The sequence below is a fragment of the Chenopodium album genome, chromosome 8 (genome assembly GCF_948465745.1).
Source record: "Chenopodium album chromosome 8, dcCheAlbu1.1, whole genome shotgun sequence".
Lineage (NCBI taxonomy): Eukaryota > Viridiplantae > Streptophyta > Magnoliopsida > Caryophyllales > Amaranthaceae > Chenopodium > Chenopodium album.
Window position 1 is genome coordinate 45,626,725 of NC_137841.1, and position 10,263 is coordinate 45,636,987.

General features: G+C 38.2%; 1 non-coding gene across 1 annotated transcript; it reads left to right on the forward strand.

Moving 5' to 3' along the window:
- The first annotated feature begins 2,315 nt into the window (after positions 1 to 2,315).
- On the forward strand, positions 2,316 to 2,422 carry LOC145557138 (small nucleolar RNA R71). The gene has a single exon (XR_014092194.1). It is a non-coding gene; the product is annotated as a small nucleolar RNA R71 (small nucleolar RNA).
- The last annotated feature ends 7,841 nt before the right edge of the window (positions 2,423 to 10,263 follow it).

Here is a 10,263-nt window from a genome sequence, read left to right on the forward strand (position 1 = left end):
CTGTTACAGTTCTAGTGGGAATTAATTCATTTTTCTCATTAGTTATCACAGTCATCCCACCCTTCTTCGGTACTACCTGCACAGGACTTACCCACTTGGAGTCAGAAATAGGATAGATGATACCTGCATCAAGTAATTTCATCACCTCTTTCTTGACTACTTCCTGCATGTTGGGATTTAATCTTCGTTGGGGTTGAATGCAGGGCTTGTAATTTTCCTCTAGATGAATCCTGTGCGTGAAAAAATCAAGGCTAATACCCTTGAGATCATCAATACTGTACCCTATAGCCTTCTTATGGGTTTTGAGGACCCCTAGAAGTTGGGAAGATTGTAGGTCAGTGAGTGCAGTACTGATGATCACGGGGTGTAGTTCCTGCTCATCTAGAAAAACATATTTTAAATGAGAAGGGAGAGGTTTTAGCTCAGGTTTCTTGACCTCTGCAGGTTTTGATTCCTGAACTAAATTTACTACCTTCATTGTCTCCTTGGGGCTTAACTCTTCTAAGGAAAGAGCCCTTTCAATACCCTGTACCTCATTACCCCAAATGCTTGCATTGTCGCTAGATAAATTCCCGTAGAGAACTTCCTCTAAGGGATCCTTCGCAAGAACCTGTGGCAAGCTATCAACACAAATATCGTCCATTATATCAATTGTATCAATATAACAACAATTTTCCTCTAACATAGGCCCTTTCAAAACCTTCCCTAAATTAAAGGTAACATTATCGTCACCTACAGAAAGGGTTAGTTTACCATCTTTCACATCAATAATAGCTCCAGCAGTGTGGAGGAAAGGCCTACCTAATATAATGGGTATTTGTGTGTCCTCTGCCATATCTAAAACAACAAAATCAACCGGAATATAAAATTTACCAACTCTGACAGGTACGTCCTCTAAAATACCTAAGGGATATTTTACTGAACGATATGCCATTTGCAAAGTTATATTAGTAATTTTTAATTCCCCCATATTTAATTTAGCACAGATAGATGATGGCATGACACTGACACTAGCACCCAAATCACATAAAGCTTTATCAATAAAAACATTCCCAATGTGACAAGGGATAGAAAAACTACCAGGATCCTTTAATTTAGGAGGGGATTTATTTTGCAAATAAGCGCTACACTCCTCTGTGAAAGCTACAGTTTCTACTTCATTAAAGGCCCTTTTCCTAGTTAGAATTTCTTTCATGAATTTAGCATAAGCAGGTACTTGAGTGATTAAATCAGTGAAAGGAACTGTTACCTGCAGGTTTTTCACAACCTCTAAAAACTTACCGAATTGTTTATCAAGCTTACTCTTCAGTTGTCTATTAGGGAATGGAAGCTTGATAACTGGGCTCTGCACATCTCCTCCCTTATCCTGCAATTTACCCTGCACAGAAACATTAGTAGGGTTAGTATCTATTTGTAGCCCTGCAGGGCTAGCAGGATTACCGTTTGGTATAGAGGAATCTAGATCAGGAACTGGTCCATCATCCTTTGACATAGGAGGTCCATCATAATGTGAACCACTCCTTAGAGTGATTGCATTAGCATGATCTGTAGGATGGATAGGTTGTGATGGTAGAGCTCCCTGCTGACGGGATTGTAGGGTAGATGAAAGTTGTGCAATTTGATTGTCCATGATTTTATTATGGGCTAGAATAGAATCAATTTGCGCATCCCTACTCTCCATATTCTTTTGCATATTAGCTAGCATCGCTCTAATTTCTTTCATGGCAGGGTCGGAAGATGATGAGGGTGATGCTTGGCTTTTCTGGCCGGCATTAGGATGATAATATTTTTGCTGTGGTGGGGGTTGCTGTTTTGGTTGTTGTGGAGGTGGAGGGTTTTGTACATTGGTACTCCGGTATGAAAGATAAGGATGGTTTTTATAACCGGCATTGTAGGAATTGGAATAGGGGTTATTTTGCCTATAGGTTTGGAAGGCATTAACTTGTTCCATAGAGCTCCTACAATCTTGCTCCCAATGACCTACAATTCCACAATTTTCACAAAAAGCTTCATGGTTAGCAACAGTAGAAACATTAGCTACAGAGTTAGGAGCAGCAGTAAGATTATCTAATTTTTGACAAATAGATGTTAATTGAGCTTGCAAAAAGGATACGGAATCGACATTATGTTTTCCCTTATTTGCAAACCCCCTCGGATTCCCATATTGGGAATTGTGTATTGCCATGTCTTCGATAACCTGTCCTGCATCATCCACATTTAAATTCATAAACCTCCCACTAGCTGCCAAATCTAGTACTGATCTAGAAGAATTTCCAAGTCCATTATAAAATGCTTGGATCAATTGCCATTGTGCTAGATTGTGGTGGGGGCACTCTCTCTGTAGATCCTTGAACCTCTCCCAAGCCTCATGTAACGTTTCGTCGGCCTCTTGAGCGAAATTCTGAATAACACTTCTTAGTACCGCTGTTCTCTCTACAAGATAATATTTATTATAGAAATTCAAAGCAAGAGTTTCCCAGTCAGTAATACCAAGTGCAGTTCTATTCAAATCATTAAACCATAATTTTGCTTTGCAACATAATGAAAAGGGAAAAAGAATCTCCCTGATTTGGTCCTGCCTAACCCCGGCTTGTCTAATGGTGTTACAATATTGGCAGAAATCTGCGATGTGAAGATTAGGATCTTCACCCTTAGCTCCGCTGAACTGCTTCCTCTCTATCATAGTGATAAATTGGGGCTTGATCTCTAATTGAACTCCATCTAGAGCCGGAGTAGGAGTAAGGTGCGGGAAATCTGTGAGCTTCGGTTGCGAATAATCACTGAGTTTCTTCCGGGCCGTCATCTCTGATTCTGAATCTGAAGGAATATCTGTATCACTAGAATCAGGGGGAGGATCTCTACGATCGTTGTCCTCCTCAGAACCCGCCAGAATTTGTTTGTAGAGTCTCCTTTGCCTATGAAAAGAACGCTCGATCTCAGGATCAAAAGGGATGTCACCTGATCTAGAACACCTGGGCATAAACAAAGAACTAAAGACAAATATGAGATTTGCCTCAAAGAACTAATGTTCTATGAGGCAAAAGGGGGGATAATCTAGACTACAAAAATATAATCAGAAAATAAAAGTAAAACCGTTTCCCCGGCAACGGCGCCAATTTTTGGCAGGGTAAAGTCGTATCCCCTAATCAAAAATAATTACCTAAATCACTAACTAAGGTAGATAGGGAAGTAGGGTCGAACTCCACAGGGAAACAGGTCTTTTTAATTCTAATTAATTAATATAATCTAAATTATCTAAGTAACCAATATTTTAAAAGTGAATTCTATACTACGAAGAATGAGTTTAGGGAGAAAAGAATCAATAATAAGGAAACCTAGGGTCACAGGTTCACCAATAATTTATATTCCGGGATAGAACGAAGTAATTAATAATTAATAATGCACAAATAACATGGTTAACAGGCTCTCGCAATTTATTAACCAACATAGATCTAACAGACTCTCGCAATTTATTAGACCTAAGTTCCTATTAAAAATAGCCTTTAATATTAAATCAAAATCTGCTCGATTCATCAATTCAATATTGCTAAACATTCATAATCAAATTACATCTGCTCGATTCATAATCTAATTGCAAAGAATTAAAACAATTCAATAGGAAATTATCATGCAATATCAACAATCAATAATAACAAACTATCCCTTCATATTAATTATGGATCCCCATAAACCCTAGAATTAAACTACTCACTAATCATCATAACTAAACCAATCAAATAAATAAATAAGAACATAATCAAGAAAACAATTAAAATAGCTGAAATTAAAAAGGGAAGAAATTGTACTAAAATAAATCTGGAATTAATGAAGGAATTAAGAACAAGAGTTTAGAGAGAATTTAAGAGAGAGAAAAATACTAAGTAGAGAGAGAAAGTCTAAGAGAAAAAGGTCAGTAATTATTCCGTACAAAACGTATATATACTTCCCTTAAAACACGAATTAAACTAAACTTAATCAGACTCTAGGAAAAACACGCGCCCGATCGGGCGAAGGGGCGCCCGATTGGGCTCGCCTTTTTTACAACGCTCCTTTTGATATGCCGCGCCCGATAGAGCCTACGCTCACCCGATCGGGCGCGCCTTTCCTTGATGGCACTCATGCGCGTAGCAGCCCGATCGGGCCCGTTCTTCATCTTCAAGGCTTGGACTTCGACTGGACTAGATTTCTCGGCCCAATCCATATTTCCTCTCGGGTCTCGAATACATGGTCCAATAACCGAGCCCTTAGTCACTGGCTCTCACCAATCTTGGGCTCCAAAGGTGGCCGTGTCCTTCTAGCTTCCGTAGTCGATCCAATAAGGCCCGGGAAAATGCTCCAAGAGTGCAATTTCCTGTAAAATACAACTAAAACTACGAAAACACTAGAACACACAAATTAGTAATAAAAGTGGCCCGAAAGAGCCAAAAACACTACTAATCATGACCATAGGACGGGGGTAAAACACTATATAAAATAGACATATCACGCACATAAAATACTTAGAACTTTTCGAGTCTCATCCTTTCATCTTAAATCATTGCCAAAATAAATTTCAGGAATTAAAATAAAATTCCTCCCTAGTGGTGTCGCCAAAAAATGTAGCGAATATTTCAAGCATTACCCCAAACATGAACCCCACTGTGATCATACACTTAAGCATGGTGGCGTCCAAAGGGAAGGATGCTAGAGCAAAAGAGTTGCCAACAAGTTTTAGGAACTTGTAAACCGTTCACAGGGTGAAGGTTATACCCCTTAACGATTCAAGAGATCATTAACTCCAATAGGTCTGGAACTATGACTGGAAGTTCGGGGATGACGGTACAAATCTAACCTAAAAGAGACTGAACTTACCCTAATAATAGGCCTCTAATTTATTCTTCTCATGCATAAAAGGTGTGATTAAGCAATAACAATAATATTAAGAAATATAATAATCATGATAATAATAACAATCATCATCATAACAATATCATCATTAAAGCTTAATAATAGTAGTAAGATCCTAGGCATGATACTAACAAGATTAATAACAAATCCTAGCATGTCACTAAACATCAAAGATCAAAGATTTAACCCTGAAATGGTAATAACATGATATTAGAAAGCATAAAAGGCACCCTAAACACGATTCTAGAAAGCAATAATAAAACCCTTACATGATACTACGAATTAAACAAATCTATACATGCTTTCTACATCAAAGGAATCAATAAAACAATTGAATTACTTATTTCAATATCTCGTATCTCTTTATAATAACAAAATACACACGTTAGTAACTTCAAGGAAAATATTAAAACAATACAATTAAGTTAAATTATTGAAAGAAAGAGTTAAAAAGTTTATACTTGATTCGGGACCAAACCCTCAGAAGGTATAACCCTTTCACGTCTAGGGTGAAGGCGATTTCAAACTTGGCTAGGTGTGTCTAGTGCTAATGAGTGCAGAATTGTATTTGTAAAAGGTTTGGCTAGAAAGAGGGAGAGAGAATAAGCTTTACCTTAGAGAGAGAGAAGAATTAGAGAATTCTTGTTATTAAAACGGATGTCCAAGGACCCTATTTATAAGGAAATAGTCCGGAATTGATAGAAAAGAGTTAGAGTTCAAAAAGGAATAACACAACATCATGTCGCCAATGACAGAGCTCGTCGCCAAGCTACAAACTTGGCGCCAGGCGCTCCACTACAACGCCAGGCGACGAACCAGTCGTCAGGCGATGCAAGAGATTTTAAACACGTTTCCCACATGGAATCCACTTCTCAGTATAATTAAGTCATAAAATTCGTGTTAGGGGTAAAATTGTACTTTCGTAAAAACACTTATTCTGTTCCAAGTAAAACTCTAAAACATAATTATCAATCCTAATTCTTGTTGGATTTAAGAGAACCTTCTAGACAATTCTTGAAGACTCTAATCAATCCTAATAGCTTTAGGGATGATAACTAATAATAGGCCCTCCTCTAGATAATTGCGCCGCATATAAGAACTAAACCAGGCCCAATTTACTATTTTGGCTATAACTTGCTCATTATTCATCAGAATTAGGCTTATCGTATATCGTTGGAAAGCTCTTTTCGAGCCCCTTCCAAAAACACCATTATTAGACCCTTGACATGGATCAAACTGAATTGGACTGGCTATTTTCATAAAATAGAGCAGCTTTTCGAAAACAGAAAGAAAGATTTTCTATGAAAACGAACCGTAACACTTGACTTTTCACACTTTCACTTCATTCGATCATGATTCGACGCGAAAGGTATTCATCACATGGTTTGGTTTTGGGGAGACACAAATGGGTGTCTTCATCAAGAAAGGATGTATATTTGAAGGGTGAAAGGTGATATGATAGGCTACAAGGGGTGCCTCAAATCATTGGTATACCTTGTGTTTAGTTCGACATGGTTTTTTTTTAAAAAAAAAATATTTATGCAATGCAATCCAATAATCATATGCGAGAAAATAATTGCTCATTTTATTAAATTAAAAGGCAAAAAGGAAAAAACCTACAAAATAATATATAATAAATGGTGCCTATTCTAGACTTAGTAGGGAAAGGAAAACAGATAGAAAAATAGGTCACTAAATCTTGTCGTTGAAGCTCAGCTCGTGTCTTTATTTTATCATCACCTTTCTTCTTGTTATTTAGAGGTGTAAAAAGCTTGTTATTATCAATTAAATATTGGATGACCTATTTTTAGCTTCCAACAGCTTTCAGTAGTATGACCCTTACCTTGATGGTACTTTCAGTGTATGTTTGGGTACCAACTAGGCAGTCTCTTAAGAGGTAGGGGTCTTGAATAGGTCCAATGGGAGTGATGAGTCCCTTGGCATGGATTTTGGGGTTTTGTGAGTCCCACTCACCGCGGAAAAAACCAGAGCCAAGCATCACGCTCGCAATAAATAATATCACAAATGCATAAAATAAACACAAAAGGGCAAAATTGGAAATTTACCTTTGTAGCGTGCTTCGCCCCACAAATTGGGCTCTTACTTGAGAAGCTTAGCCCCAAAAATACGAGAGCCTCCGACGGAGATCTACCCGCAAAAACAACTACAAACTTTTAGGTCCGTTACATCGAGGTTAGTGAGGTCCGACCATAACCCGAGTATTATATGAGTTTAAGAGTTTTTGCTAATGTAATGCTCTATTGAACTCATACTCAAGCACTCTTCCCAAACACCAAAGATGGGTATTTATAGGCAAGAGGGAGAATGGGAATTTCCATACAATAAGTGTGAGAGCATAAAATTCCACAATTTATTTTAAAGCTAAATTAAAATAAATAAGCAAACTAATAGTAAATTTACAAGTGTCACTATTACATGTAAAGGGAAGTGAGGACCACTTGGAGGGTAGGGGACCATACTTTCTCCCCACTCCATACTCTCCTTGTGCCACATGTCCCTCACCCACTTGTTTCCCATTTGCTTCCCATTTGCTTTGTCCCTTCTACCCGTGCCTTAGGCCTAGTCGTAGCCTAGGCGAAGCCCAGCCCCCGCACTTGGAGTTGCAGGCTGCTGCTGTGGCTAGCAAACCATGCACTCCAAGTGCGGCCTGCTGCTAGCATTGTGCGCACACTATGTGGGGGCTGCTAGTTGCTGCTATGTACGGTGCGCAAGCACGCACCAGCCAACCACCCTTGACTTGGTATGGTGCGCATGCTAACCACCTATGATAGCATATTATGCCCATAGCATTCAGATGCTCGGGGCATTCCAATGCAGGGGTATTTTAAGAATATTGTCAATTTATTATTATTTTATGCGTCTCATCATTTACTTTTTTTACTCGACTTCCGACGCTCGGTTTCTACGCTCTAAGCTCGAATTTTGATGGCATATTTAATACTCAGGCTACTCATTAATTTCTTCCGAATTAATTCGTCGAGTTGGATTGTTAATTGCCTGGGTATGACCTGAAGGGTTCAGTCATGATTAAGCTGTAATATTAATTATACATTAATATTACTGATCGAAAGCGACCTCTACCTAGGCATTCTAATCACTTGACCTTACATAATATATTAGCTTTCAAATAATTCTGAACCCACTATCAGAATAATACACTTCTTCGAAGGACACCATTCCTTTCAATGGAGTCGATCGAAAGCGATATCATAGTTAATCCCAATAGGAGCAAAATTCTTTTTTGGTTGCTTTTTAGGTCCTTTATTATGCATGGCTAAAACTTCATTAAGGTCAAAGGTGGCATAATTGTTCCTAGAGTAGGTGTTTTCAGAAGAGGAAGGATGGTTATTGCTACTTGTGCCACTATTGTTATTGCTACTAATCTTGGCCATTTTGTTGCTCGGAGGAACATGAAGGAGATTTGAATCAATAAGGTCTTGAACGCGATCCTTGAGGGCAAAAAATTATTCGGTGGTGTCGCCATGGCCTCTATAATATTGGCAATAGGATTTTAAGTCCCAATTGGGAGATCTATGGAATTGGATTAGGAATTGGACCAATAGGGTGAATGAGACCTTGTCCGTAGAGGTAGTTGAAAGCTTCGCTGTAAGTCATTCCTATTTATGTGTATGTATCAATGGTCCGTTTAGCTCGCGACTTAGGAGCATTGAGGTTTTAATGGGAGGATGAGGAAAAATAGTGATCCTCCTTTTTTTTTCCTTTGAGTCTTGAGAATGAGAACCTTGTTCGATATTTATTATCTGGTTTGTTAGTCCTTCTATTGCACCAATAAGCATGACAACATTGTTACGTAGTTCATAAACTTCCTCTCCCAATCTTGACGAGTTTTCCTCGGTATTACTTACGAAAACTTCTCCTTCACTAGCCATTATTACTTAAGAAAACTTCTCCCAAATCATTCTTGTAACGCCGATACCTGCAAACTAGCTTAACTTAAACAGATAAAAGAGTTAAGAAACGCGTATCTTCCACCGTTGAGCGCACGTCTCTTGGGGTAACCAAATTTTGTTGCATTGTTGTGACGACCTCCTAAAGCTAGGGGATACCACCCGAAAGATGGCTTTGCATGTAGCTGCCTCCAATTTCTGTTGTGATAGTGTTCCGCAAGCTAGGAAACACCATTGAAGATAATTCTACTTGTAGTCATCCTCTGCTATTTATGACTATCATCCGCAAGCTAGGGAACACGATCAAAGATAACTCTGCTTGTAGCCATCTTTAGTTGTTTGTGACAACTCTCCGAAGAAAATTATCCAAGAACACGATCCTCTGTTTTTCTATGATAATATTCTAAAGAAAATTATCCATGACCACCGCTTGTTGATCCTTAATGCTGCTTGAATGTTTTTGTTGATGCTTTGGGTGATGACAATCCTCTTTTCTTTGGGAATAGTTGCCAACACAACTCTTCTATGAAAATCCGATTTAGGGAAAGTTGTCAATGCCACGTAACAATCCATTCTTAATAATAATGCTACGATGAAGCAACAATCCGTATCTCAAAAAATTTGCCAAAATCCAATTTTGGGAAAAGTTGCCAATGTCTCGTAACAATCTGTTATAAGAACCTTGCTACGATCGATAATCCACATCTTGGAATGTAACTCATGAAAGCAATCCACCATGGAAATTTTCCAAAGCTATGTGACAATCCTTTTAGGAACATATTGCCACAATTAACAATCCGCGTCTTGGAACAATTGCAAAAAAGAATTAACCGATTGTTTAGAGTGATAAAATTTTAAAAGTAATAAATACCTACGAGAATCCTTTGGGAAATGTTGCGATAGGGAAACGGGTGCATGACAATCCAATTTCGGAAAAATTGCTAAGGTTTCTATGAATATATGACAATCCGATCATGGAAAAATTTGACAAACAAAGAAGGAGTATCACAATCCACGCTTGGAAACTTTGCCAGAGGTGACAATCCAATATTTAAAAAATTATCTTCAAATAAGATGTGCGACAATCCACATTTGTAAATATTGTCAGTTGAGGATGACAATCTAATCTTGGAAAAATTGTTGTATAAGTGATGCTCTTGCTATTGAACCGATGCCTTGGTGCATGTAATGAGCCAGTTTTTAGGCGCTTAAGCTAAGTAAGATGATCATCGTCAAGTCAATCACTTACTGCTATTGTAATTGAGCCGACTACTAATCATGTCAATTCTGTTTATAGGGGCTAACTGGCATACCAAGGAACCCAATCAATTAATATGACCATCGTCAGGCCGATCGATATAGTCAAATATGATTGAAATCAAGCTGACTCTAGTTTATTTGCTAAGTTGTTAGCGTCCTTTTGCTTTAAACCTTTTGTAAAGTTTAC